Source organism: Micromesistius poutassou, assembly GCF_964030765.1.
Source record: "Micromesistius poutassou genome assembly, chromosome: 6".
Taxonomy (NCBI): Eukaryota; Metazoa; Chordata; class Actinopteri; order Gadiformes; family Gadidae; genus Micromesistius; species Micromesistius poutassou.
Genome location: NC_140276.1, coordinates 13278928 through 13303436, shown reverse-complemented (window position 1 = coordinate 13303436; position 24509 = coordinate 13278928). Strand labels below are relative to the sequence as shown.

Below are 24509 nucleotides of genomic sequence, written 5' to 3'. Positions count from 1 at the left end.
TATCACCAGCCAATGATAACATGTAATGTTGGTCTCACAGGCTCATTGTATAGCAGGTATATATTTTGTATTCACATTTAAGAATCAGCATTCCACACAGTTTTACACAATACCTTTAATAATTGAATAATTAGTAAGAATTTGAAGCGGTTTCAACAGCTGTGACCGCCACTGTGACCATCTCTTGAAATGGGAATATTGTTGATTTTATTTTTCTCCAAAACAAACACACACACACACACACACACACACACACACACACAGGGTGTAAGACCCCCTGCTGGGCGGCACAACAAGGTGGCAGAGTACTCTTCGTCCAGCGACGAGCTGGGCAGCAGTGATGAAGAGGAGAGCAGCAGGTGAGCAGCGCTGGTTAATAAGTCATCCCTCCGCTCCCTGTGGTGGTTTCATCCCCACTAACGCGCGCTAGAAGTGCAGTCGGGTTCAAACTCATCGAGGCGAGTTGAGTCACTCTCTCTGAGCGACACCACTTGAGCATCCAGCTCCCCACTCAGAGAAATAAGGTTGCTTGCGAGATAAAATAAAATAAGGATAATATATATATATATATTTTATATTTTATTATTATTATTATTATTATTATTATTATTTTGCATTGTTAATGAGAGCTTGGGATCCCAACAAAGAATTGCCAGCTATGACTGCTTTGCCTGTTATGTGGTGCCTTTGACTGATAAAATAACTTGAACGTGGACTTGGATGACACGAGATGCTAGATTCGCTAGATTCAAACTAGCATGAAGGGATCGTGGCACCAAATAAAGAGAGGATGAAAAAAATGACAAAAGTTCAATCCACACTTACCCTCCGGTGGCCCACTGGGTCATTTCATGGCAGTACCCCGGTCTCAGTCTCTCAGAGGGAGGGGTTCTGAAACAGGCCCTACAGGTGAGGCATTTCAAAGCTCTGTGCGTTTTTTTTTCATCGCCAGGTCTGCCGTGTCCAACGGGCAAGGCAGACATTTCCGAGGGATTCCCGACGGCATTGTACTACAACCTCACCACAACCTCAACCAGGTAGCGTGCACGTCGGGCGCAGTACACACACGCACACACACACACACACACACACACACACACACACACACACACACACACACACAAATACACACACACGCACACACCAGGAAGTGTCTGCCTCTCACACAAACACTCACACATAACACACGCACACACACACACACACACACACACACACACACACACACGTGCACACACACAAGGTAGTGTCTTCCTCTCACACAATGCACCCACTAACACACACAAGGTGGTGTCTGCCTCTAACACAAATACACACACACACACATATGCAGACATACACAGAGCATAAGCATACACACACGCACATGCTGCACACACACACACACACAGTGTGTTAGCGTTGCTGTCTTTCCGTGTCCCACCACTAGGTGCTGCTGTTAACCATGCAGCTGGCAACATGGGGTTTGGTTTCATTTACAAAACGACAGAAGACAGCCTTTAAAAAGAGAAGAAGAGAGCGTGCAAACACAACTAAGAGCAGAAGCTCAAACAAATACACGTCTGCTACAAAGCACACAACGTACGGAGAGGTTATGGTGCCATGGTACACGCTGAGAACCTGTGTGTGTGTGTGTGTGTGTGTGTGTGACGTAGATCGTCACGCGGGCCTCAGACGACACGTACATGCTGCCGGACCTGCTGCAGAAGACCCACCCCTCCTCGGGCCCCGGGGGGCCGGACCCCCGGAGCCAGCAGCAGCAGCAGAGGGACCTGGCCTACTCCCAGTCCCCCACGGCCGTGCGCTCCCCCCAGCACCCGGAGCCCGTACGTAGGACAAAAGCCTGGGGAGAGAGACACCGGGGAGAGAGACACCGGGGGAGAGAGACACCGGGGAGAGAGACACCGGGGAGAGAGACACCGGGGAGAGAGACACCTGGACAGACAGAGAGGGATAGAGAGAGACAGATAGACAGACCTAAAAACAGAGGGATGGACCGACAGACAGAGAGATGGAGAGAGACAGATAGACAGACATATACACATAAACAGAGGGAGAGACCGACAGACAGAGAGATGGAGACAGACAGAGAGATGGAGAGAGACAGATAGACAGACAGACAGAAGGATAGAGGGAGAGGAATGGACAGACAGACAGAGAGATTGATGGATAGAGGGATAGATAGATGGACAGACAGACAGAGGGAAAGAGGGACAGGCCAACAGAGGGATAGACAAACATACGAATTGACAGGCGGAGGGAGAGACAGACAGATGGATAGAAAGAGGGATAGACAGGCGGACAGACCAAATATAATTTCGATTTTCATTGGAACCCATTCATCCGTCTGTCACAATAAATGTTGTTTTGTAGGAGGCAGGCTTTTGTATTATTCATATACCGCTCTGCCACTATACACAACTCCAACGGAGAATCAAACACATTATTGGTGACAACCCAATGAAGAGTTCTTATATCCTGTGTGTCACAGACAGAGGGACCCTCACAGATTAATGATCAGATGCAATGAATGTAAACATCATAAGAATGCACATGACACATTTATTACTGTGAAATATGTGGACTTATCTAGGGTGACTAAAGCTATGTATGTGACGCAGCCAGCTTGGTACCTGAGTACTTTGTGTTCCACCGCCTGCCATTGATTGGTCCTGCTGTCTGTCACAGGCCCCCAGCAGCCCCACCGCTAAAAACACCTCCTCTCCCATCACACCTTTCATCGACCCCAGACTGCTGCAGTTAGCACCGCCCCACAGCCCCAGTGAGTGCACACACACACACACACACACACACACACACACACATGCACACATGCAAACATACACCTACACACACACATGCATTCACACACACACACACACACACACACACACACACACACACACACACACACACACATGCACACATGCAAACATACACCTACACACACACATGCATTCACACACACACACACACACACACACACACACACAGGCATGCACACATTCACATTACCATGCACACACACACGCACACACACATGCACACACACACACACACACACATGCACACATACACGTACACACACACACACACACAGGCATGCACACATTCACATTACCATGCACACACACACACACACACACATGCACACATACACGTACACACACACACACACACACACACACACACAGGCATGCACGCATTCACATTACCATGCACACACACACGCACACACACATGCACACACACACATACACACACACACACTCACACACACACACGCAGACACTCAACAGAATCACACCCAGAGACGTGGGAATGCCAGTTGCCAGCCATTCCAATTTGGAAGAACTCCTAAGTGTGAACAACAGACAAAGAGTTAAAGAAATTGAGGAATTGACAAACAAAGGAAGGAATGCAGTCTCAGAGCGGAGCTGTAGGCATGTTTAAGACTTCAGGTCGCCATTGCCAGTTATACAGATGTAATAAATACAACTGATGTTGGTATATACAAATTAACAAATGATGTAGAGGTGCTTTGAACAGCCGAACAAAGTGCAAAGTGCTGATGTCGTGTTTTATCTTCATCTACATATAACTCTCGACAGTCTCTATGCTTGTGTGTAGGAGTTGTTGAGTGAGACATGAAATTATTATTGACCTATTTTCTCTCTGAACTGTTCCCACCCCCCCCCCCCCCCCCCCCGTGCAGCAAGCAGCGGGCCTGAGCCAATCAGAAGGCAGAACCACAGGAAGGGCTCTGTGGTGAACGTGAACCCCACCAACATCCGCCCGCAGAGCGACACGCCCGAGATCCGCAAGTACAAGAAGAAGTTCAACACCGAGGTCCTCTGCGCCGGCCTCTGGGGTTTGTAGTTCTCTTTTCACCGAGTTGTAGTTCCCGAATGGCACATGTAGGCGTGGCCGGTTAACGTGTGGATTTTAATGATGAATGGATTGGGGTCGGATTAAACCTAGTCATTTATTATTCAGTGTGCTTTCATCATGGGCGATACACATTTTTTTTGCTGGTGCTACTTTGATATTGCTCATTTTACTTGAACGAAAAAAAGATGGTGTGAGTTTCTGTTCACAGTCCTGGTCGGCCCTTGTAGACACTTTATACTGTTAAGAAAACGTAGCTCTTATCAAAGCCTTTTAAGCTTTGGATGACGGAGCAGCAAATGGTTGCTTTTGTAAGCGGTTGTAGAAGTATTCTAGTCTGTTCACACACACGCATACAGCTGCAGAAGACCCTGGCCCTGGGCAGACCCCCCCCCCCCCCCCCCCGCTCACCAGAAGCATTCCAGGGTGACGTGTCTGACTCAAGGACTTCTACTTCAACTTGTTTTTTTCAAGCAAGGGAATTCAATGAGAAACCATCCAGTTATTGCAAGCAGACCTTTATAATCCTCAGTGTGGCTCCGTTTGGAAGAGATAGGTCAGGAGAGGGGGACATTGTTGAACACAAATCTTAGGGTGCTCAGTTTTAGCGTGATAAGACGGATAGATAGATAGATGAGCCTTTAATGTCTCTTAGGTAGAGAAAGTTGTATTGGGCAACAAGAGCAGAAGAGAGCAAGATTTGGGAAGAGATCCGCTGATTGGTCAGAAATGAAGCAGGAGCGGTCTAAAAACTACAATGGTTCATACAGAGGCAGAGGCAATCAACTGTCAATCAACTGTCAATCAACTCAATCTCCTTTCAACTCAACTCATTCTCATTTCACTCACTAAACGCTGACAGATGTCTGTGCCACTTCTAACAAATGACACTGAAATAGTAGCTGTTAAATCTCACACACGGCACCTCATGGGAAAATGAGAAGGTGACCATTTTGTCTACGATTTTTTTTGTTAATACAATGAAATTGTCAATAATTTTACTCGAAGAAAATAGTTTTGTTTCAAGAATTGAGAATTTTGAGAATCCTAGACGTCCTTGCCCCGAGCATGTCTGCACTGCCTGTGTGATGAGTGACGGCCTGCTGTCGCTGTCCTGTGTCTGCACCTGAGTGTGACGCCCGGGTGCTGTCCTTGTCCTGGGTCTGTACCCCCCCCCCCCCCCCCTGTGTGATGACTCCCGGCTGCCGCCGCTGTGCTGTCGTCGTGTAGGGGTGAACCTGCTGGTGGGTACGGAGAGCGGCCTGTGGCTGCTGGACCGCAGCGGCCAGGGCAAGGTCTACTCCCTCATCAGCCGCCGGCGCTTCCAGCAGATGGACGTGCTGGAGGGCCTCAACGTCCTCATCACCATATCAGGTGGGTCCCCCCCCCCCCCCGCACGGGGCCCTGGCCCCTGGAGAGCACACCTCACAGCCTGTGTTGGGTCGAGGATTTTTATTTAATTTATAATTTATTATGACTCTCCATATCTGTCTCTGTCCCTCCAACTCTCTTGCTGTATATATATATATAGCATATATATATATAGCAAGAGAGTTGGAGGGTCAGAGATATATATAATTATTTTTAATTTTTTATTTATTAGGGCTGTCAAATTAAATTGTTAATTTAGATTAATTTATCACAGAAAAAATAACGTCATGTTAGGTAATGTTAAAAAAATGAACGCCGATTAATCGCGCTTCTATAGTGCCCTCTAGAGTCAAAACAAAGTATTGTATATTTTTTGCCTGAGCTGCATTGCATCTTGAGTGAGATGGAAATGTTATTAATTTGATCTTAAAATGCACCGTATGTTAATGAAAGACATGTTTTAAATAAAAGAGACATTGAACTTTAAAGTATATTATGTCTATTATTCATTAAATCACTCATCTGCCATAATTTATTTGAATTAAATTATTTTTAAATACTTTCTCTGCAAAATGTAAGTATGCGATTGATTTCGATTAATTAATCACAGAGCCTGTAATTAATTAGATTTATATATATATATATATATAATTATTTTGTATATATTTATATTTATTTAATTATTTTACATATATATATATACAGTATATATATGTGTTTTAAATGTTTTTGCCTGTGTGTGCGCGCATGTGTGTGTGTGTGTGTGTGTGTCTGCCTGCCTGTGTGTGTGTGTGTGTGTGTGCGCGCGTGTGCGCATGTGTGCGTGCGTGCGTGCGTGTGTGTGTGTGTGCAGGTAAGAAGAACAAGCTGCGGCTGTACTACCTGTCGTGGCTGAGGAACAAGATCCTGCACAACGACCCCGAGGTGGAGAAGAGGCAGGGCTGGACGTCGGTGGGCGACCTCGAGGGATGTGTCCACTACAAAGTCGGTGAGGAGGACCCCCCCCCCCCTGCTGACCACTGCCCGCCCCACGTACTCTGTTCTGCTCCGGCGGCGTTAAGGCCCCCGACACACCAATCGGTCGTCGGTCAGTCTGGCGAGATGGGTGACCTGAGTCGCTTTCATGTGTGCTGTGCGATCGGCCGTCGGTGATCTTTTCAAGCCGTCTGTGTTCTTTTTCCGCCGATTGCACATCGTTCGTTCAGTCGGCCAATCCGATTGGTGGAGCGCCAGCCCTCGACTAGCGAATCAGTGAACGAGAGGGAGCGACGCCGGTAAACAAACCAGTGCTCCGTGTTTTTGGTCTAGAGAGGTGTTCCGTCATTTCCGTGCTTTCGTCTTTTTTTTTGGGCCACAATACAGATTACCGCCTGCTGTTACGGAGACATGACGTCTCGCGCAAGCGCAGAACGTACGCTCAAGGCGGTAGTCGGTCCTGTGTGCGTGCGCACTTTTCTGACCGCGTCGGGGAGAAAGGAGACGGCTGCTCGGTCCCACTGCCTTTTCTGCCGAAAACCGTCAGTGGGATTGGTGTGGAGAGGCCTTTAGACAGACCAGGCTGGTCTATTTATACAGAGGCCTTCAGCACACAAGGCCATTCCTAGTGCTTTACCAAGGCCAGGATTACAAACATTAAAAAACATTAAACCATCACTGTGTTGCTTCCCTGCTGCAGATATTAACTCCATAAGAAAGATTATCTGAGCTGGAACGTTTCTTAAGAATTAAAACTCGCCCATCCATGAATCACGACGCCACCCAGGGAATCTTTCTTTATAAATCCATTTATTCTGGTTTATTCACTTTTGCTAATGCTAATGTTTTCACGTTATTTGATTTGACCTGTATTAAACCGGGATGTCCCCTTAGATTAAAGTCTCTCTCAACCGAGCCGAGAGAGGCCACCAGTACATGGTCACAAGATTATAAAACAGAGCAGACGAGACAAAATCATTGATCCGTAGCGATGTTATGGCCCGACCACGGTGAAAAATAGAAGAGGAGAGAGAAATCTGGCAGCAATGAGTTTGATATAAAGTGCAGAGAACTGTGATATACAGAGTCTGGGCAGTGAAGTGTGGAGGAGGTGGTAGGCTTGTAAATAATGTCCCCATAGTCCAGAATACTTAAGTGTCGCCTGAGCGAGGCTTTGACTTACCGCTACATAAAGGCAGTTTATAGTCCCGCTATGACGTCATCATGGTATATATTTGCTATTAATTGTGGAAAGCTCATTGTTGGGACCTCATACACACACTTGATGTGAGTGTGCTTCTCATAAACATGCGTTTGTGTTTGTCTGCAGTGCGGTACGAGAAGATCAAGTTCTTGGTGATTGCGTTGAAGAGCGCGGTGGAGGTCTACGCCTGGGCTCCCAAACCCTACCACAAGTTCATGGCCTTCAAGGTCAGTCTAAGCCCTCTGCTCATGGGTCATGGCAGCCAAAGGAACGCTTGTGTGTCTGCGTTTCAAAGCGAAGCGTCTGCCGTATTCAGGCCATGACTCTTACGGTCGTCTTCTATGTCCTTGTCTCATGGATCTAGGACAACACAATCTAATAGGGTCACCTTATCTCTCTCTCTCTCTCTCTCTCTCTCTCTCTCTCTCTTTGCTATTATCTCTCTCTCTTTTCTATTACCTCTCTCTCCCTCTGTCCATCACTCTCTTGCTTTCTGTCTCATTTAATCACTCACACAGACACGCATGCAGGAACTCCCACAAACGAATACAAACACACACGCACGCACGCGCACACACGCACACACACACACACACGCAGCCATCATCCTAGCTGTGTCCCATTTCTTCAGACTCCTCTGTGGCCTGGGCTACTTTCCTTCTCGCTGTCCTAGCTTTCGTCCTCTCCAAACTTAGTTCTGCTGCTGAGGGACACACCTGCTAGATGACAGACAGATTCCCTCTAAAGTCACACCAGTATGTTGTTTGTCTAACTAGCTTTCTATTTACTGCTGTGCTTATTCCACTTCTAATTGGATTATTTTTTCACTGTGTGTGTGTGTGTGTCTGTCTGTGTGTCTGTCTGTCTGTGTGTCTGTCTGTCTGTCTGTCTGTCTGTCTGTGTGTGTGTGTGTGTGTCCAGTCCTTCTGCCCGCTGCCCCAGAGACCCCTGTCCGTTGACCTGACGGTGGAGGAGGGTCAAAGGTTAAAGGTCATCTACGGATCACTGTCGGGCTTCCACGCCATCGACGTGGACTCTGGAACGCCGTACGACCTCTACCTGCCCACGCACGTAAGACCCCCGCGAGACCCCCCCGCCCGGGCTCCGTCTGTCCTCCTGTCTGTCTGTCCATGTGTCGGTACACAACGGTGAATGAAAGGTCAAAGGTCAAAGTGTTTGATTGACGTTCGTGCCGAAGAAGGTTCATTCTGTCTATTGTTGTCGACCTGGCAGGCAAACAGGAGGGAGACCAGATTAAAAAGATGGGTCAAGAAGTGCAACATAATAACCTAATATACATAATAAATAATATAGAAAATAACATCAAAAAAATAAAACACTATCAACAGTTCCAGAGCATGTAAAACATGTAAAGAACTAAACAACTGTCGAATGCTGTTATGCAATACAATGAGGAACATAACTATTGAATATATTCTGAATTGGAACGGGCCGATGAATATATCCATTAACAATTTAAAGTCATGTACATTGGTGCTCATGTGATCATATGATCAACAGGGTTGGTGTTACTGAGAGGCCTGGCTGCCCAGACTCACTGTTTGTGTGAGTCTGGTGGTATGAGCCTGTGTGCTTTGCTAACGTCTCCCAGACGGCAGCAGGGTGAGAGGTCTATGGTCTGGGTGGCTGCCGTCAACGTGTGGTAGATACCCTGCTGTCTTCACCCCCCTCTGGAGGGCTCAGCCATCAGCAGCGGAGCAGTAGACTCACGGGGTCCCTGTAGTGGATCGCTGTATATTGAGAGCCTGGGTTTTGACTCCCAAATCAGGTCCGGTCTGTGTGGTCCCAAATCAGGTCCGGTCTGTGTGGAGGGTCCTTGCTCTCTACGCCCTGGTGACGGTCATTAAAGCGGCCCCCCCTTAATACAGAGTGAGGAAATACACACAGGGCCATGGTAGACCTGTTGGAACAGCTCCTCACGTCGGTTTCAACATAATCATTCACTACTTTTGGGCGGCATGTGGCTCAGGGGGTGGAGCAGGTTGGCTGGTAACCTACCGGTCACCAGTTACCTACCGGTAGCTGCTCCTGCGAGCTGGCTGTTACCGTACCCTGCGTGGTTGACACCTCCGTTGGAGGATGCAAGTTCAACACAATGCATTAGTGACTTCCTCAGTCATGATTTGCTGGTTAGTTTTCACTACTAAAGTTAATTACCTCAGGAACGCAGAGTAGGACCCAGGGCTGATACTGTAGTACACTGGGCTGGGATGTTAAGCCTTCCTGCTAGGACTGACATGCATCCATACTGAGGTGAGGTGTTTATTAGGATGTACCAACACGTTCAAAACGACACTTTTGAATCGAGTACAAACGGGAAGCTGAACAGGTGCCTGATGCGACTCGTGAATGTCTCCAATGTCCCCCTTCTTCACCCAGAAAGCCGTGGCACATACACGGTAACCGGGGGTTGGGTGTCTCATGTCCTCACAGCTCTCTGTCTGTCCGTAGCCCAGTGCCAGGTGTATATTAAACCCTTTGATATCAAGAGGGGCGGTTACCATCCACGTCACCATCGCCCTCACACGCAGTCTGATCTCCCTGGTCTCCTCTCCACCCACCCTGCACACCAGGCATCAATCACTGCCCCCCTCTCTTCCTCTCTCTGTACTTTCATCATTGTTACCCCCTACACACACATGCACACACACACACGCACACACACACACGCACACACACCTACACACACACACACACACACACACACACACACACACACACACACACACACACACACACACACACACACACAGGCACCCCTCCTACTCAGTAGGAGGGGTGCCTGTGTGTGTGTGACTTCTCGTCAACCACTTGCTCTCTCTCTTTCCTCTGCCTCCCCCGCTATCACTTGTGTACCATCTTGCCGACTTTAGTTTGGGATTAATTCTTTAACTCCATCTGTCGGTCTCTCCCTCTCTCTCTCTCTCTCTCTCTCTCTCTCTCCCCCTCTCTCTCTCTCTATCTCCCTCTCTCCCCCCTCTCTCTCCCCCTCTGTCTCTCTCTCTCTCTTCCTCTCTCTTCTTCTCTCTCCCTCTCTCTCTCTCTCTCTCTATCTCCCTCTCTCCCCCTCTCTCTCTCCCCCTCTGTCTCTCTCTCTCTTCCTCTCTCTTCCTCTCTCTACCTCTCTCTCTCTCTCTCTCTCTACCTCTCTCTCGCTCTCTCTCTCTCTCTCTCTCTCCCTCTCTCTCCCTCTCTATCTCTCTCGCCCGCTCCAGCGTTCAATCCGTGGGCAGCAGACGCTCACAGCCGCCGGTGGGGCTGACTCACTTCTGAAATGCACACATTCCGCCCTGGTTCCGTTCCCGGGCCCCGCGCGAAACAGACTGCGTGTGTGTTCAGTGGGTGCTCCAGCATGTGCACCACTGAAAGGTGCACACACACAAACCCTTAGTATAGCATTCACAGAAGGGTTCATGGGCAAAGCAGCACCAGTGAAACTATCTTCAACTAATTAAAGAGGTGAGCAGAGCCCACCGCAGCCACCGGGCTATAAGGTCACTCTGGTCTGTCCCTCTCGGTGTTAGTGAAACATCAACAACGCATCGGGGAGCTACCTTTCAGACCCCCCCCCCCCCCTGCTTATCGCTGAACATGTGCCGGTTTAAGTGTTGGGTGGGGGGGGGGGGGGGAGGGGGGGGGGGGGGGGGGGGGGCAGGATAGGGGGGGAGAGAGTGTGAGAGAGCAAGGGAGGGGGGAATGTGCAAAGAAAGTCTATAAATACATTCTCCCTGCCCTCCTTATTTCACCAGAGATACTCTCTCTCGTGCGTGTGTGCATGTGTGTGTGTGATTGCGTGCGTGTGTGTGTGTGGCCGGTACTCGTGTGTGTTTGGGTTTCCTCCCGGTATATTAAGGGCGGGCGCTGCGCCGCGTTCAACACGGTGCCTTACATCACTGCTGCTCTCAGCCCTCCTCTCAGTCCTCTTCTTCCCTCTTCATCGCTCCCTCCTTTGCATCCGTTGCGCTTTTTTTTTTCATGCACACACAGCTCAGCGGCGCACGTACTTAAGGCTTACACACACACACACGCGCACTCTCACGCCTGCCCACCGCTCCATCTCTGGAATACTTTTCGCTTTATTTATTTGTACTAGATAGCCACCACTTTGAATTTTTTTCATTGAAACAACACCTCAACTCTCTCTCTCTCTCTCTCTCTCGCTCTCTCTCTCTCTCTCTCTCTCTCTCTCTCTCTCTCTCGCTCTCTCGCTCTCTTTGTCTCTCTCTCTCTCTCTCTCTCTCTATATATATATCCATATATATATAGCATTCTCTTCTCTGGAAAATACTATTGCTTGCATACCGACCGTCTCTTAATCACGACCGTACACACTCACCAACACACACACACTCACTCTCACACACTCACACACTGGGGGAGACCATGTTGATACCACGGCAAAGGATTAAAATCGCGCTGCGTCTGTGGATGCCCGTGCTGATGCTCAGGATCGTGGTGGCTCACACTCCGGTAAAGTATGAGAGATTCAGCAGGAGGAGTAAGAGCACACACATACACACACACACACACACACGCACATGCACGCAGGCACACACACACATCCACACATGCACGCACATGCAAGCACGCACACGCAAACTAACACACTCAAGCCGCACTCACGTGCACAAAGTGGTTTGCGTGCAAAGTGTTGTGGACTAATAGCCTCTCGGCGCTAAGCTTTTTCTGTTCTTGGTGGATTGTTCCAGTACATGTGAAACTATTACGGGGCGGCATGTAGCTCAGGAAGTAGAGCGGGTTGGCTGGTAACCGGAAGGTTGCTAGTTCGTTCCCCGGCTCCTCCTAGCTGAGTGTCGATGTGTCCCTGAGCGAGACACCTCACCCTAACTGCTCCCAACGAGCTGGCTGTCGCCTTGCATGGTTGACACCGCTGTCAGTGTGTGGATGTGTGCACGAATCTGTGAATGTGAGGCAACATTGTAAAGACGCTGGTTAGTAAAGCTCTATATAAATGCAGTCCATTTACCATTTATTCAGTTTTGAGTCTCTAGAAATGAATGGACCATGGGTTTTAGTTGGGTTTTTATTGTCATTAAATGTTTGTTTGAATGACTCCTGCCCTAGAACCAAACTGGATCTTGAGCTTTGATTTTGTCATGTTAGTTAGAAATCAGGTGTGTGTGTGTGTGTGTGTGTGTGTGTGTGTGTGTGTGTGTGTGTGCACACACACACCTGCACTATGTCACACAAGAGTCACTATGTCACTCTTTTACTCCCTCTTCAAAGTTTCTCAAGAAGAAAACATGCCCATCCACAAGTCAAACCATCCAGGGGATTTGTATTATGATCCACTTTTGCCCCTCCCCCCACCATGGGAAAATCTCAGATGACTCGACTTTTCCCGTTGCTTTATGGCGCATTTCCACCGGCAGGTACGCTTCGTTGTCCAGAGTTTGTTGTTATTATCCCCCTGTCGCATGGAAGTGATTATGTCGACCAATCAAGTAGCTCAAACTTGCCGGGACCCTTTCAGGTGTCTCAGTACCTCAACGGAGTAGCACTGTGAGACGAGTACGGCGAATACGGCTCAGTCCGGGTCACGCCCACTTTGGGGCAGTGGAAACGCGACCCGTGCTGCACCTTTGCAGACTCAATCAGAATCAACCCGCACCCTGCGGTGGAAATGCGCCATTAGACCAGGGGTACCCAATTAGAATTCAAAGAGGTCCAGTGACTCAAATTTCCGCCCAGCAAAGGTCCGAACCATTGAAATGTCTAACTTGCGCTATGATTCAGGGGTATATGTAGTTATTGTATGTATGTAATAAACAAAGTAGTACATTTCAATAAAATGTCAACAATATTTATTGCACATTTTCAATACAGACACATTAAACAAGAAAAATAAATAAGCAGCCTAATCATGAATAACAGTAGGCCAACTGTATCACAAATTTTAACACAAAAAATTACTTTAAAAGTATTTTCTAAAGAAAGTGCTTTGATTTTTTAACAAATATGAACATTATAACACAGGTTTAATGACCATCTTTCCCACTCTCTCCCACTTCTCCATCTCACATATTTTTAGTGAGAGCAATGGGCTTTTGCGTGCCCTGCCAGTAACTTGAACCTTGGCTGAAATGGAGTCAGTGCCATTCTCATGCACATATGTAGGTGCTCATTGGTGAGTCTAGAGCGGTACTTATTTTTTATTATGTTCATAGTGGAGAAAGCTGTCTCACAGCTATACGTGGAGCCAAACATGGCCAAGGTGTACAGTGCTACTTTGGTTAGACCAGGGAAAACCCCAAAATGCTCTCTTAGTGCAACATTTGCTTGCAGATCAATCAGTTCCATCTGGAGAGATCTGTGATGAGGAATGGATTCTGAATGAGCAGGAGGAGCTGCTGTCCCAGGCTGAAGCTGTCAAAGCGTTTTTTGAAGTTTCCAATCAGCTTGTCTATGAAGTCAACATGAGGAGAAACATCTCTCTCTCCCTGAATCTGTTTCTGCACGTTTGGGAAGTGTTCACAGTCTCCTTGAAGATCTTGAACACTTCCAGTTTCCTCTGGAAGGAGCGGACAGCTGTCATCAAATCACAAACAGAGTTCTTCTTGCCGTGTAGCTTTAAATTTAGTTCAATTTAGTTCAATTTAGTGTGATGTGATGTCTACCAAAAAAGTAACAATATCCATTTTGCTCTCATCTTGCAAAAAAAGTAAAAACTGTGTTGCCTTCTGACTCTTGAGCTGCACTAAAAAAGCAGCCATTTCTTTACGAATGGACCAAAAGCATTCCAACACCCTGCCTTTGCTGAGCCATCTTATGTTGTTGTGCAGTAGTAAGTCGTCTGCATTTGCATCAACGTCTATCAGGAATTCTCTCAGCAGGCGATGTTGATGGGATGAGGATGCTCAGAGGAAGTTGATGAGTTTCATCATTGTATTCATCACTTCAGCATACTCTTCTGACAGATTAGCTCACAGAACAGACTGAGTGGTAAGCTATGAGATCAGGGTTGTCCTCTTTCATCTGTGCCACAGCTCCTCTCTCTCTTCCTACCATGGCAGGGGCTCCATCTGTGGTGATTGAGACCACTTGTTTCAGATCTATCCCCCTCTTTCTCAGCATCTCCTTTATGGCCTTGTATATGTCCTCTCCTCTTGTATGTGTCTCAAGTGATGTTACACTTAACAGGTCCTCACAGAGTTCTTTCTTCTCTTTGTGGAAAAATCTACCATACACCAGAAGCTGGGCATTATCAGTGATATCTGTAGATTCATCAACAGCTAAGGATATGCATGGTGCACTCAGAATAGCTGCATCAAGCTGCGCCAGTACATCCTCTGTTAATATTTCAGTCTTTTTTGATGTTGCTTGAGCAGACATTGGGACTTGCTTGATTTTTTCACACAACTCATCTTTTTGTTTACCCTCAAGTAATGTTTCACACACAGCATTCATGCACTCCTTAACAACAACCCCGTCAGTAAATGGCTTTTTTTGTTGACCCAAAATCCATGTCACTTTTAGTGAACATTCGTTTGCACGTTGCTGGGCCGTCAATGAATGTGAGAATATTCTGGTGGACCGATCATACTGGGATCTGAGTTTGTTTATTTTCCGTGCCCTCAACTCTGACTTCAGTGGGTATGTTTGCTCAAAATACCTGTGCTTTGCTTCTTATGATCGCCACGGTCTCGGAACATATGAGACAGACTGGGTTACTACTCGCAGCGGGAAGAATGAAAACATATTGCGCTGTCCATTCATCCTTGAAAGCTCGATTTTCGGAGTCTACTTTTCTTATCTTTGAGCACGACATGCTGTTATCGCTCCTCTTGCTAGCTCTTGCTTTCGATCCTCTCTCTGATCCTCTCTCTTTCTCTCTCGGTCTCTCGCGGTCCCTTTCCACAATTACCCGCCTCTCTTTCCACGCACTCGAAACAATCGCTTTGATTGGCTGAGTAGCGTGAAGCGCTATGACCTTATGACGTATGTACGTAAGCTGGACAAGCTGCGACAAAGGTCTATAGCCGCGCCGGTTGAAAAAAATGCTCTATCAATATTATTATTAATTTCTCAATAATTTATTTTAAAATGTGTCGCGGTCCAGATAGAACCGTCACTCGATCCGGATCCGGACCGGAGTCCGCCATTTAGTGACCTCTGCTTTAGACTGTTATATGAATGCTCATATAACAGGGGGAGCATTTGCGTCCACCGAGAACGCCCCTCAATAAGTGCGTGAAGCAGCTCGTTTGCGATCAAACTTTACTTCCGTAACAGAGCGGGCGGTGCTGAAGTGCCGAAGTCCCGCCTCCCGGCTACCCACAATGTTTACAACTTCTTGGGCGGGTGGATTTGCAGAGACACGCGCAAAGCGTTCGACCAATCGCAACAGAGTGGGCATGCTGACCAATCACAGCAGAATGGGCTACTCGGGAGGGGGGCCTTAAAGCAACATGACACCAAATAGACAGTTTTGATAGATGCTGAAATTGGTTTTGCAGAAATGAACAGTGTGAGAATAATAATGAATAATAATTGTTCACTGTTCTTTTTTATCTGTTGTATTGTGCTTGTCCTGTCCTATATCTGTGTCATTTATGGACCTGAGTCTGATAATAAAGCTTCAATTCAATTCAATTCAATTCAATAAGGGGTATTTTTAACATACAGGAATGTAACCCTATTCTAGTAGTACCCCCAAAAGCATGAAACGGGATCTAAGCCAATGTGGTCCGCTAGCCAGAAGACATACATAGTGCAGGTTGTAACCTGTACCTTCATGTCAGTTGGATGTCCTAGCCTGACCATGTCCTAGCAGCAAGTAACGTATGTGTGTGTGTGTGTGTGTGTGTGTGTGTGTGTGTGTGTGTGTGTGTGTGTGTGTGTGTGTGTGTGTGTGTGTGTGTGTGTGTGTGTGTGTGTGTTCAGATCCAGGGCTCCATCTGTCCGCACGCCATCATCATCCTGCCCAACAGCGCCGGTACGGAGGTGCTGGTGTGTTATGAGGACGAGGGCGTCTTCATCGACACCTACGGCCGCATCACCAAGGATACGGTGCTGCAGTGGGGAGAGATGCCCGCGTCCGTCGGTAAGACCCCGTGCCCCCCGTTCAGCGGGGTGACCCCGATCTCTGGGCTCGAGGGACCACGCTTTGACCCGACATCACGAAAGATCCGAATGAACTAGTGATCGCTGCCTGTACACTTTGTATTACTACACACACAGCAACGAACCGGAGCACCGCGTTCGAGGGTGACCGTAAAGATCCCAAAGTCTTCGCGTGACGATAGCGAGACTTTCTGAGCTTTCTGTGACGTGTGTGTTGGTTTAAACTGGCAGCTGCTGGGGCAGCGCTAGCCCCGTTCCCAGTTAGCACACTGAGCTTCCTTGCAGTTTATCAACAATGGCGGGGCCGTTTTTGGCAGGTGGTTTCCCCGGGGCCGTCTGACTGTGAGAGCTCTCTGCAGATGACCGAGATCCGACTGTGTTTGGGGCGTGGCGCGTGTGCGCCGTGCGCCGCTGCCTCCCTCCTGTGTTTTCGACAGTGTTCTCCCGCTCCTCCGCACAAAGAGCCTCCCGCTCACGCACTGAATAACACCTAGGAGCTCGCCAATCATGGCTGTGACATTTGATGCTTAAAGTGTAAAGACATTGTTCTTGTCCCACTTGAAAATGAAATGAAATCCACTTATACCACCTCCATAAAATACTTTGTCCCTGAGTTTATTTATTTCTCCTCTCTCTCTCTCTCTCTTTCTCTCTCTCTCTCTCTCTCTCTCTCTCTCTCTCTCTCTTTCGCTCTTTCGCTCTTTCTCTCCCTCTCCAGCCTACTTGCAGTCCAACCAGGTGATGGGCTGGGGGGAGAAGGCCATTGAGCTGAGGTCCGCCAACACAGGGAACCTGGAAGGGGTCTTCATGCACAAGAAGGCCCAGAAGCTCAAGTTCCTGTGTGAGAGGAACGATAAGGTACGGTGATGCAGTATGCAATCTGGTTCACATGGTGAATGGGTCCGGTCTACTGGTGCTCTTCTGACACTATGAGCATGTGACCCTGTTTCTCCTCTGTGTCTCCAGGTCTTCTTCGCCTCAGTCCAGTCGGGAGGCAGTAGTCAGATCTACTTCATGACCCTCGGACAGAACTCGCTGTTTAGCTGGTGACACCTGGATCGACCAATCCAGGATCGGCCGGCGATGCCTGGATGTGCTCCGCCAAGACTGCTTGGTAGTGACTGGGTCTGACATTCAAGGACGGAGGAGTAATGCTTGGATCTGCCGCTCCTGAATCGGCTGGTAATGCCTCGATGTCCCACCCCAGGATCATTTGGCGACGTCCCCGTCCATTCGACCCGGTTGATTTGATCAATCCATCAACCGTCAACAACTTTTGCTTTCTGGAGTTAAGCTGTTTTTTTGTTCAACCCAACCTGCCAGGATTCAAAAGTTATTGATTCGAAGTAGAGCTCCGTCTCTATCACACACATGCCTCCATCGTCAGCAACTCCACCCTGGACTGATGGTGGTCAAGGCAACAGGAAGTCCTCTGAATCGGACCCTTTGTTCTGTTGGAGCTATCCCTAGCTTTATCTAAATACCTTGGACACTTCAACACCTTCTTCAATTGGTCTATAAAAATGTACTAAATCACCATTGTTGGGAATATACTTGGAATGTCTAGGAAAAAACGGGGCTTCCTTGCAAATGAACCTCTAAGTTTACTGGATCATACGTTTTTTGGAATAAGATATAATTCACCCTGCTCTCATCTGGTGTGTTGTCTAGTCTCAAACAATTCAACCATTTAAACATTTTTGTTGTAGTTTGTAGTTTTTCCAGTCTGATGGAAAGGATTGTGTAGTTTTAGTAAAATGATAATACAAAAATTATTTTGTGTTATTATTGATGCCTGCAGTTGTTACCCAGTTCCCTGGTATTATAACGGTCTGGTCTCATTACTTTCAGTTCCCTGGTCTCATTACTTTCAGTTCCCTGGTCTCATTACCTTCAGTTCCCTGGTCTCATTACCTTCAGTTCCCTGATCCAACAAGCCTCAGTTCCCTGGTCGTATTCCCTTTGGTTCCCTGGTCTCATAACCTTCAGTTCCCTGGTATCATAACCTTCAGTTCACTGGTATCATTACCTTCAGTTACCCGGTCTCATAACCTTCAGTTCCCTGGTATCATAACCTTCAGTTCTCTGGTATCATAACCTTCAGTTCCCTGGTATCATAACCTTCAGTTCTTTGGTATCATTAGCTTCAGTTCCCTGGTATCATAACCTTCAGTTCTCTGGTATCATAACCTTCAGTTCCCTGGTATCATTAGTTTCAGTTCCCTGGTATCATATAGGCCAGGATAGGATAGGCATTCTCCATAAGCAGATTAATAAATTGTTCTTACAGCTGATACAATCAACATTAACTGAATAAATATCTATAAGATGACCAAACTTTGGTTGATAAGGTATATCTGGTTGAATCACTGTATGTAAATGAGAAGTAACTAAAAAGGTTTGGGTCTGAAATTATGCATATTCTAAGAAGGACTTTCATTATTATGCCTGTATGTGTCATGTATGTTTTTTTTTCCTAACTCAAAGAATTAATATTGACAAAGCCTAATGAGATAACATATGTATATAAAGGTGAATTATATTTGTAATAAAGTATGACTATGCTGCTCTTAATGCCATTTTGAAGAGCAGTATCAATATCAATATAGTGATTCAAATGTATAACATACCTGGAACATACTTAGTGATTGGAAATGGAAACAGCTACTTGGTTTTCTGAAGGTTTGTTTTGCTCCTCTATTCATTCCTACCCAATGTTAAATACAAATGACTTTGCTACCATAAACATTCAATACTATCCATTCAATTCAGTGATTGTCCTTAAATAGCTGCATAACGTAACATAAAACATCATCAAGTAGTTTCCTCACTTTCCTCAGAAAGTATGGCCCCAGTGAATGGTCAGCATTAATGTTTAATATTCAGCTTTAGACCTTCTAATGCTTTCTATTAGGTGTGCAAAAAAAGCGTTAATTACATCTTCATGTGATTACATTTCAAACGTGACATGAGGTATATTTTATTGTTATAGTACTACTAGTGCTACTAGTACTAACTACAAGCCCAATCATTTGGACCAGAATAGATGTCTGCATGCTAGTCTGCAGCTCTTAACATTGTTTATACCACGGTCTTTGGCTTTAGTGTATATAAACTCATAAATTGCACTATTTTATAGAGATTTTATAAGCAGCCAGGTATACTCGTCAACAAGTCATTTCCCAAAGTCGATTTCACACAAATGATTGCAGTTGGGAACCAAAGCATGTAGTTTCTACAAATGATTAGACTTTACCACAGAGGTATTTAGTCCTGAACACAGAGTCTAATGTTCCCCAATCGGTCATGCCCAGGATCTTAGAAATGCGTGGATTCTGTCTGAGGGTTTGACATTCTCTCTTAAGAATACAGCCGGGCGCTTTGTACAAAGGCCTCGTTATAAATGTCCTGTGATCAGGCCAATCGTGTTTTAATAGAGTGGGGCGGATGCACAGTGGGGGGTGAATGGAAAGTAATCAGGATGTCATAATTATTACTGTAGATCAACATTTGTATCATTATTGTTAAACTTGAATCTTTATCCTCTTAAGAACCTTGATGTGCGTTTATTATTTTTGGTCTACAAATAGTTTGATTACAGAATAAATCCCTTTCTAATTTGAGTATACAACAATATTGACAGAGGTTTATCCAGCTAAAACTATTTCACACTTAAATGATATAGAATTAACCTCATTGAAATCATTATATTGTTGTGCTTACCTTACAAAGTTCAAGGAGTACTATGAATGTGTTCAGTAAGGGTTACAAAATTAGCCAAAAAAACTGGTTTGGTTGGTAATGCGCATGTACGGGGCACAGTTAAAAATAAGATACATGCTAGATATTGCTTGATTGGCACTCAAAAGATTATGTTGACTTATAAATGTGATACCTTTTATACATTTTGTGATCAATGCCATCTCTCACTTTTTTCGTTCACCATATGTTTTGATATCTTAATGATTTCTTTGTAGTATTTCTTTATTTAATATGTTTCCAGATGTTTAATGGCTCTGAATGCATGGGTTTAAAGCATAAAAGTTATTTTATTGAGACTGCTATTGCTTCAAACATACTCTTAACATTTGGACAGGTTGCTCCAAGATGACTTACTTATATCTGCTGTGGAAACTGCATTGCGTTTTGAAACAAGCTGTCTGATAGGTTCACATTTTACAAAAACCAAGCATCTTAAAAAGCCATCCTGTGTTATTTTCGGTCACCTTCAGCTGGCTGTATTTAATAATGTTCAATTCTAACCGATTGATGATATACTAGATCAAGATTAACTTATTGCAGCTGGTTCTGTGACAGTATATAGTACTGGATATGTTTTAATACATCTTTAATCTTGATTTGTTGTAATCAAAAGGATCACTTTGTCGTTCATCCCTGAGAGGAGTATCTGGTCACCATTACATGTGTTTTAATGATGTAATAATTTGTGTTTCCCTTCTGTTGCAACAAAAGTCATAAATGGTCAACTTCAAATCTTCTAATCTTTTATCTTTGCAAATGGGATGTGTGATTGGATATCAGCAATTATCACAACGGAAATAATTAGAACACTGTTCCTTCAAGGATTGGAGTTTCTGATCCAACTGTTGGCTGGAAACTGGAAGTAATCATTCAATCTCCACCAAACCACAGCTACCTTTATAGCTTCAATGTACATTTATTATATTTTTTCAAATCAAACCCCAGCAACAACAGAGCGATCTTGGTTGTACCACATGCTGTCACCGCTGTCATCTGATTGAATCGCTGTCTCGATCACTTCTGGTTGAAGTGATCGAGAGACAATGTCACTCTTCAGAGTGTGTAGAGCAGTTTGATCCATCATTGTTGCTGTACTCTGGCCATTGTCCATTTTTTATTTGTTGAACCAGTACTCGTACAAAACAATTGGGGCCAGTGCAGTGGGGGACAGAAGCTGCCTGAAGTCCTAGTGTGATAGATCAAGCCCCTCCCCTTTAGTGGGCGTAGCTAGGCCCGCTGGAGGCATGAGTGGGAGAGGTTATAGGTGGTGATGCTAAGATATATTTGTGTGTGTGTGTGTCTGTGTGTCTGTGTGTCTGTGTGTCTGTCTGTCTGTCTGTGTGTGTGTGTGTCTTGTGTGTGTATGTGTGTGTGTATGTGCGTGCGTGTGTCTGTGTGTGTCTGTATATGTGTGTGTGGGTGTGTATGTGCGTCTGTGTGTGCCTGTATGTGTGTGTGTGCCTGTGTGTATGTGTGTGTGTGTGTGTGTGTGCATCTGCGTGTGAGAACCTGTGGAGAGATTTTTCATTTGCGCCTCCGTTATGTAAACTGGTTGATGATGGCTTTCATTTCAGGCTCACGGTGACTCACTTCTCTCTCGCTTTCTATCCCTCTCGCTCTCTCTCTCTCGCTCTCTCTCTCTCTCTCTCGCTCTCTCTCTCGCTCTCTCTCTCTCTCTCTCTCTCTGCAGCCTTTAAATCCTGTATCTATCACTCATTTCCTCAACACATCTGTCCCTGCTTTACATCCAAGTTACTTTTTAATTTAATTTAATCTCTTAGATTGATCATGTATCTCTCTCTCTCACTCTCTCTCTCTCTCTCTCTCTCTCTCTCTCTCTCTCTCTCTCTCTCTCTCTCTCTCTCTCTCTCTCTCTCTCTCTCTCGTTCTCTCTTTTCCTTGTGTGTGAGTTAATCTGTTACATGACCCTTCAGTTCAAGTTAAATTCATTTTCTGGTTCTCGTTGCTATCGGGAGCCGTAGGCTTTGGTGAGGGCATATGATTCATGGTTCTGTAAAAGTTTTTCTATTTTTTCACATTCAGAGAAGCAAAGCGGTGTCGGTGGGGGAGGCGAGAGACACACCAACATGGTGGCAAACCGTGCCATTTGAAACTAATCAATTTCGAACAGTACGACAGTTACACCAATGGACACGATAGCGTTGATATAGTGCCATGGAAAAGTGCCAAATTTGTTGATATGGTTTAAACTTATTTTAAAGTAGTTATTCTTTCTGAATAAATGCAGGGCAAGGAATGGTTGCTGCGCAACAGAAGAGCTAACAGCACCAACTGACCGTCGAGGTCTACTGTGCTTTAGATCTCAGCCTGTGTAGGAGCACGAGACTGTGGATGGATGGTGGTGTGTGGGAAGCAGGGACTCTGAGGGAATAGTATGCATGTAGTGATGAAAGGATGGAGGGGGAGGAATACAGAGGTGGAAATGAGTAGGAGCAGGGAGGTGTGAACTCGGACCGTATAGGACCGAGGAACGGAAAAAAAGACAGCAAAACTTTATTTCTGAGAAGTTTTTCCGAATGTGTTTGAGCAATACGCTGTTAAACTCTGTCATTTTTAACGTTTAAATTCTAAATACTAAACTAAATATATATGTATATATTTTGTATATTACAGTAATTCCTCCAAAGGTTATAAATTAGAAAGTCAAGAACAGATGGGGAAGGTTGGTTGTAATTTATTACTAAAAGTATACTTTCATTTTGCGATCAATTGTGAAAATGGAAAAATATTGATATATTATTTGGACATGAATTCTCATACCAGTATGTTCCTTAAAACGTATACCAAATTTCACTTGTTGAGTGGCATCAGTCTTTCTGTCTGCTAATTAAAGATAAAGGTGGGTGCAATATGCAGAGGACCTGTCCATTATCTACTGGCAGATAGCCTGAAAATGATGTTACATAAGAGAAGAGATGAAAAGATGTGCATGGTGTAGATGGATATACAAAGAGATGAACTTCCCACATGACCTGTTACTTTGTGTTTTCATGACATTCTGTTTTTATGTGTATAGTGCTTATTTTCAGTGTATTTATGTATTTTACGTTAAGTTTGTGTTTTTGTACCCTTGCACTGGACCTGTTAGACGCGTCCTACTGTAACTCTGGCAACCTGTTGACACCAGAGAGAGAGGTGAACCCACAAACTAGCTGGAGTTTCCATGTAGACAAGACCAATGTTGTGGAGAGAATAAAGAAACGAATGGACTCATAACCTGTTATAAAATGGTCATAATTATGTCCTTATTTTATTATATTCATCTTTGAACGTTGTGTCAACCCGCCCAGGGGAGAGGTGATAGACGGGGTGTACCGCTCATTTCCCCCAGATGGCGCCAGTGAGTGCATTGGTGCTGGCACCTATCAGAGAGATGCGACGCACCTGAGGAGCAGGTGGAGAAGCATGGCGTAAATAGCCGGCTTCAAAGGGTCTATCACGGCTCTCGTGGTTCACGTGTGGAGAGAGCGGTCCTCCAATATCCAGACACGTCTGGATATTCCTCCCAGGCTTTTTGTTCTGTTTCATAGTAGTCTTTTTGTTTGCCTTTCACGGCTTTAACGGAGCTCCAATGTGGGCTGATAGGGGGGGAGGCGGGTCACTCACCGAGCCGGGTTGCCACATTGTGTACTGCAGGTCTAAACATGAACGATAGGCCCTTTACTAAAGGGATCCTTTGTGTGGCTTTTGACACAAACACATCCATCACAGCGACCGCGTCCTAACTCACGGTTCTACTGTGGTTGCGCCAATAGTCACTCTCTGTCTTTGTTCCAGTGGGGTGTTAAACTGCAAGGAAGTAAGAGTTAGCAGCCAGTATAGACTGTTGTCTTGGGTTACACTGTCGTCCCCCTCGTCTCCTCCCCCCCACCACCACCACCACCACCACTACCACTAGCTGACTCCACAGTTCCTCACAGTTCCTCTCAAATATAGAATGCTAGCCCCCTGGTGCACACACACACATACATTTTACCTTTTAATCCAGTCTTTCTTTCTTGGTAGACATTGGTTGGGCATATGTTATGGTGTTGTTTCTGCATGGAGCCTGATATACAGACACACACATACACACACACACACACACACACACACGCACACACACACACACACACACACACACACACACACACACACACACACGTACACATACACACACACACACTCTTTCCATCAAATGCAA

General features: G+C 45.8%; 2 pseudogenes across 2 annotated transcripts in view; one reads left to right on the top strand and one right to left on the bottom strand.

Annotated features, from left to right (window-relative positions):
- The window catches only part of LOC311345242 (mitogen-activated protein kinase kinase kinase kinase 4-like), a 58776-nt pseudogene extending 35309 nt beyond the window's left edge, over nucleotides 1-23467 (top strand). Inside the window, exons 18-29 of the transcript XR_014684146.1 lie at nucleotides 265-359; nucleotides 953-1037; nucleotides 1656-1826; nucleotides 2689-2782; nucleotides 3716-3871; nucleotides 5119-5262; nucleotides 6113-6247; nucleotides 7565-7665; nucleotides 8360-8509; nucleotides 16364-16523; nucleotides 17262-17401; nucleotides 17510-23467. The product of XR_014684146.1 is annotated as a mitogen-activated protein kinase kinase kinase kinase 4-like (transcript). The remainder of the gene's footprint in view (nucleotides 1-264; nucleotides 360-952; nucleotides 1038-1655; nucleotides 1827-2688; nucleotides 2783-3715; nucleotides 3872-5118; nucleotides 5263-6112; nucleotides 6248-7564; nucleotides 7666-8359; nucleotides 8510-16363; nucleotides 16524-17261; nucleotides 17402-17509) is intronic.
- LOC311344698 (general transcription factor II-I repeat domain-containing protein 2A-like) lies at nucleotides 13508-15582 on the bottom strand (annotated as a pseudogene). The gene is made up of 2 exons: nucleotides 15570-15582; nucleotides 13508-14336 (listed from the first exon to the last, which is right to left on the bottom strand). The product of its transcript is annotated as a general transcription factor II-I repeat domain-containing protein 2A-like (transcript).
- Nucleotides 23468-24509: the final 1042 nt, after the last annotated feature.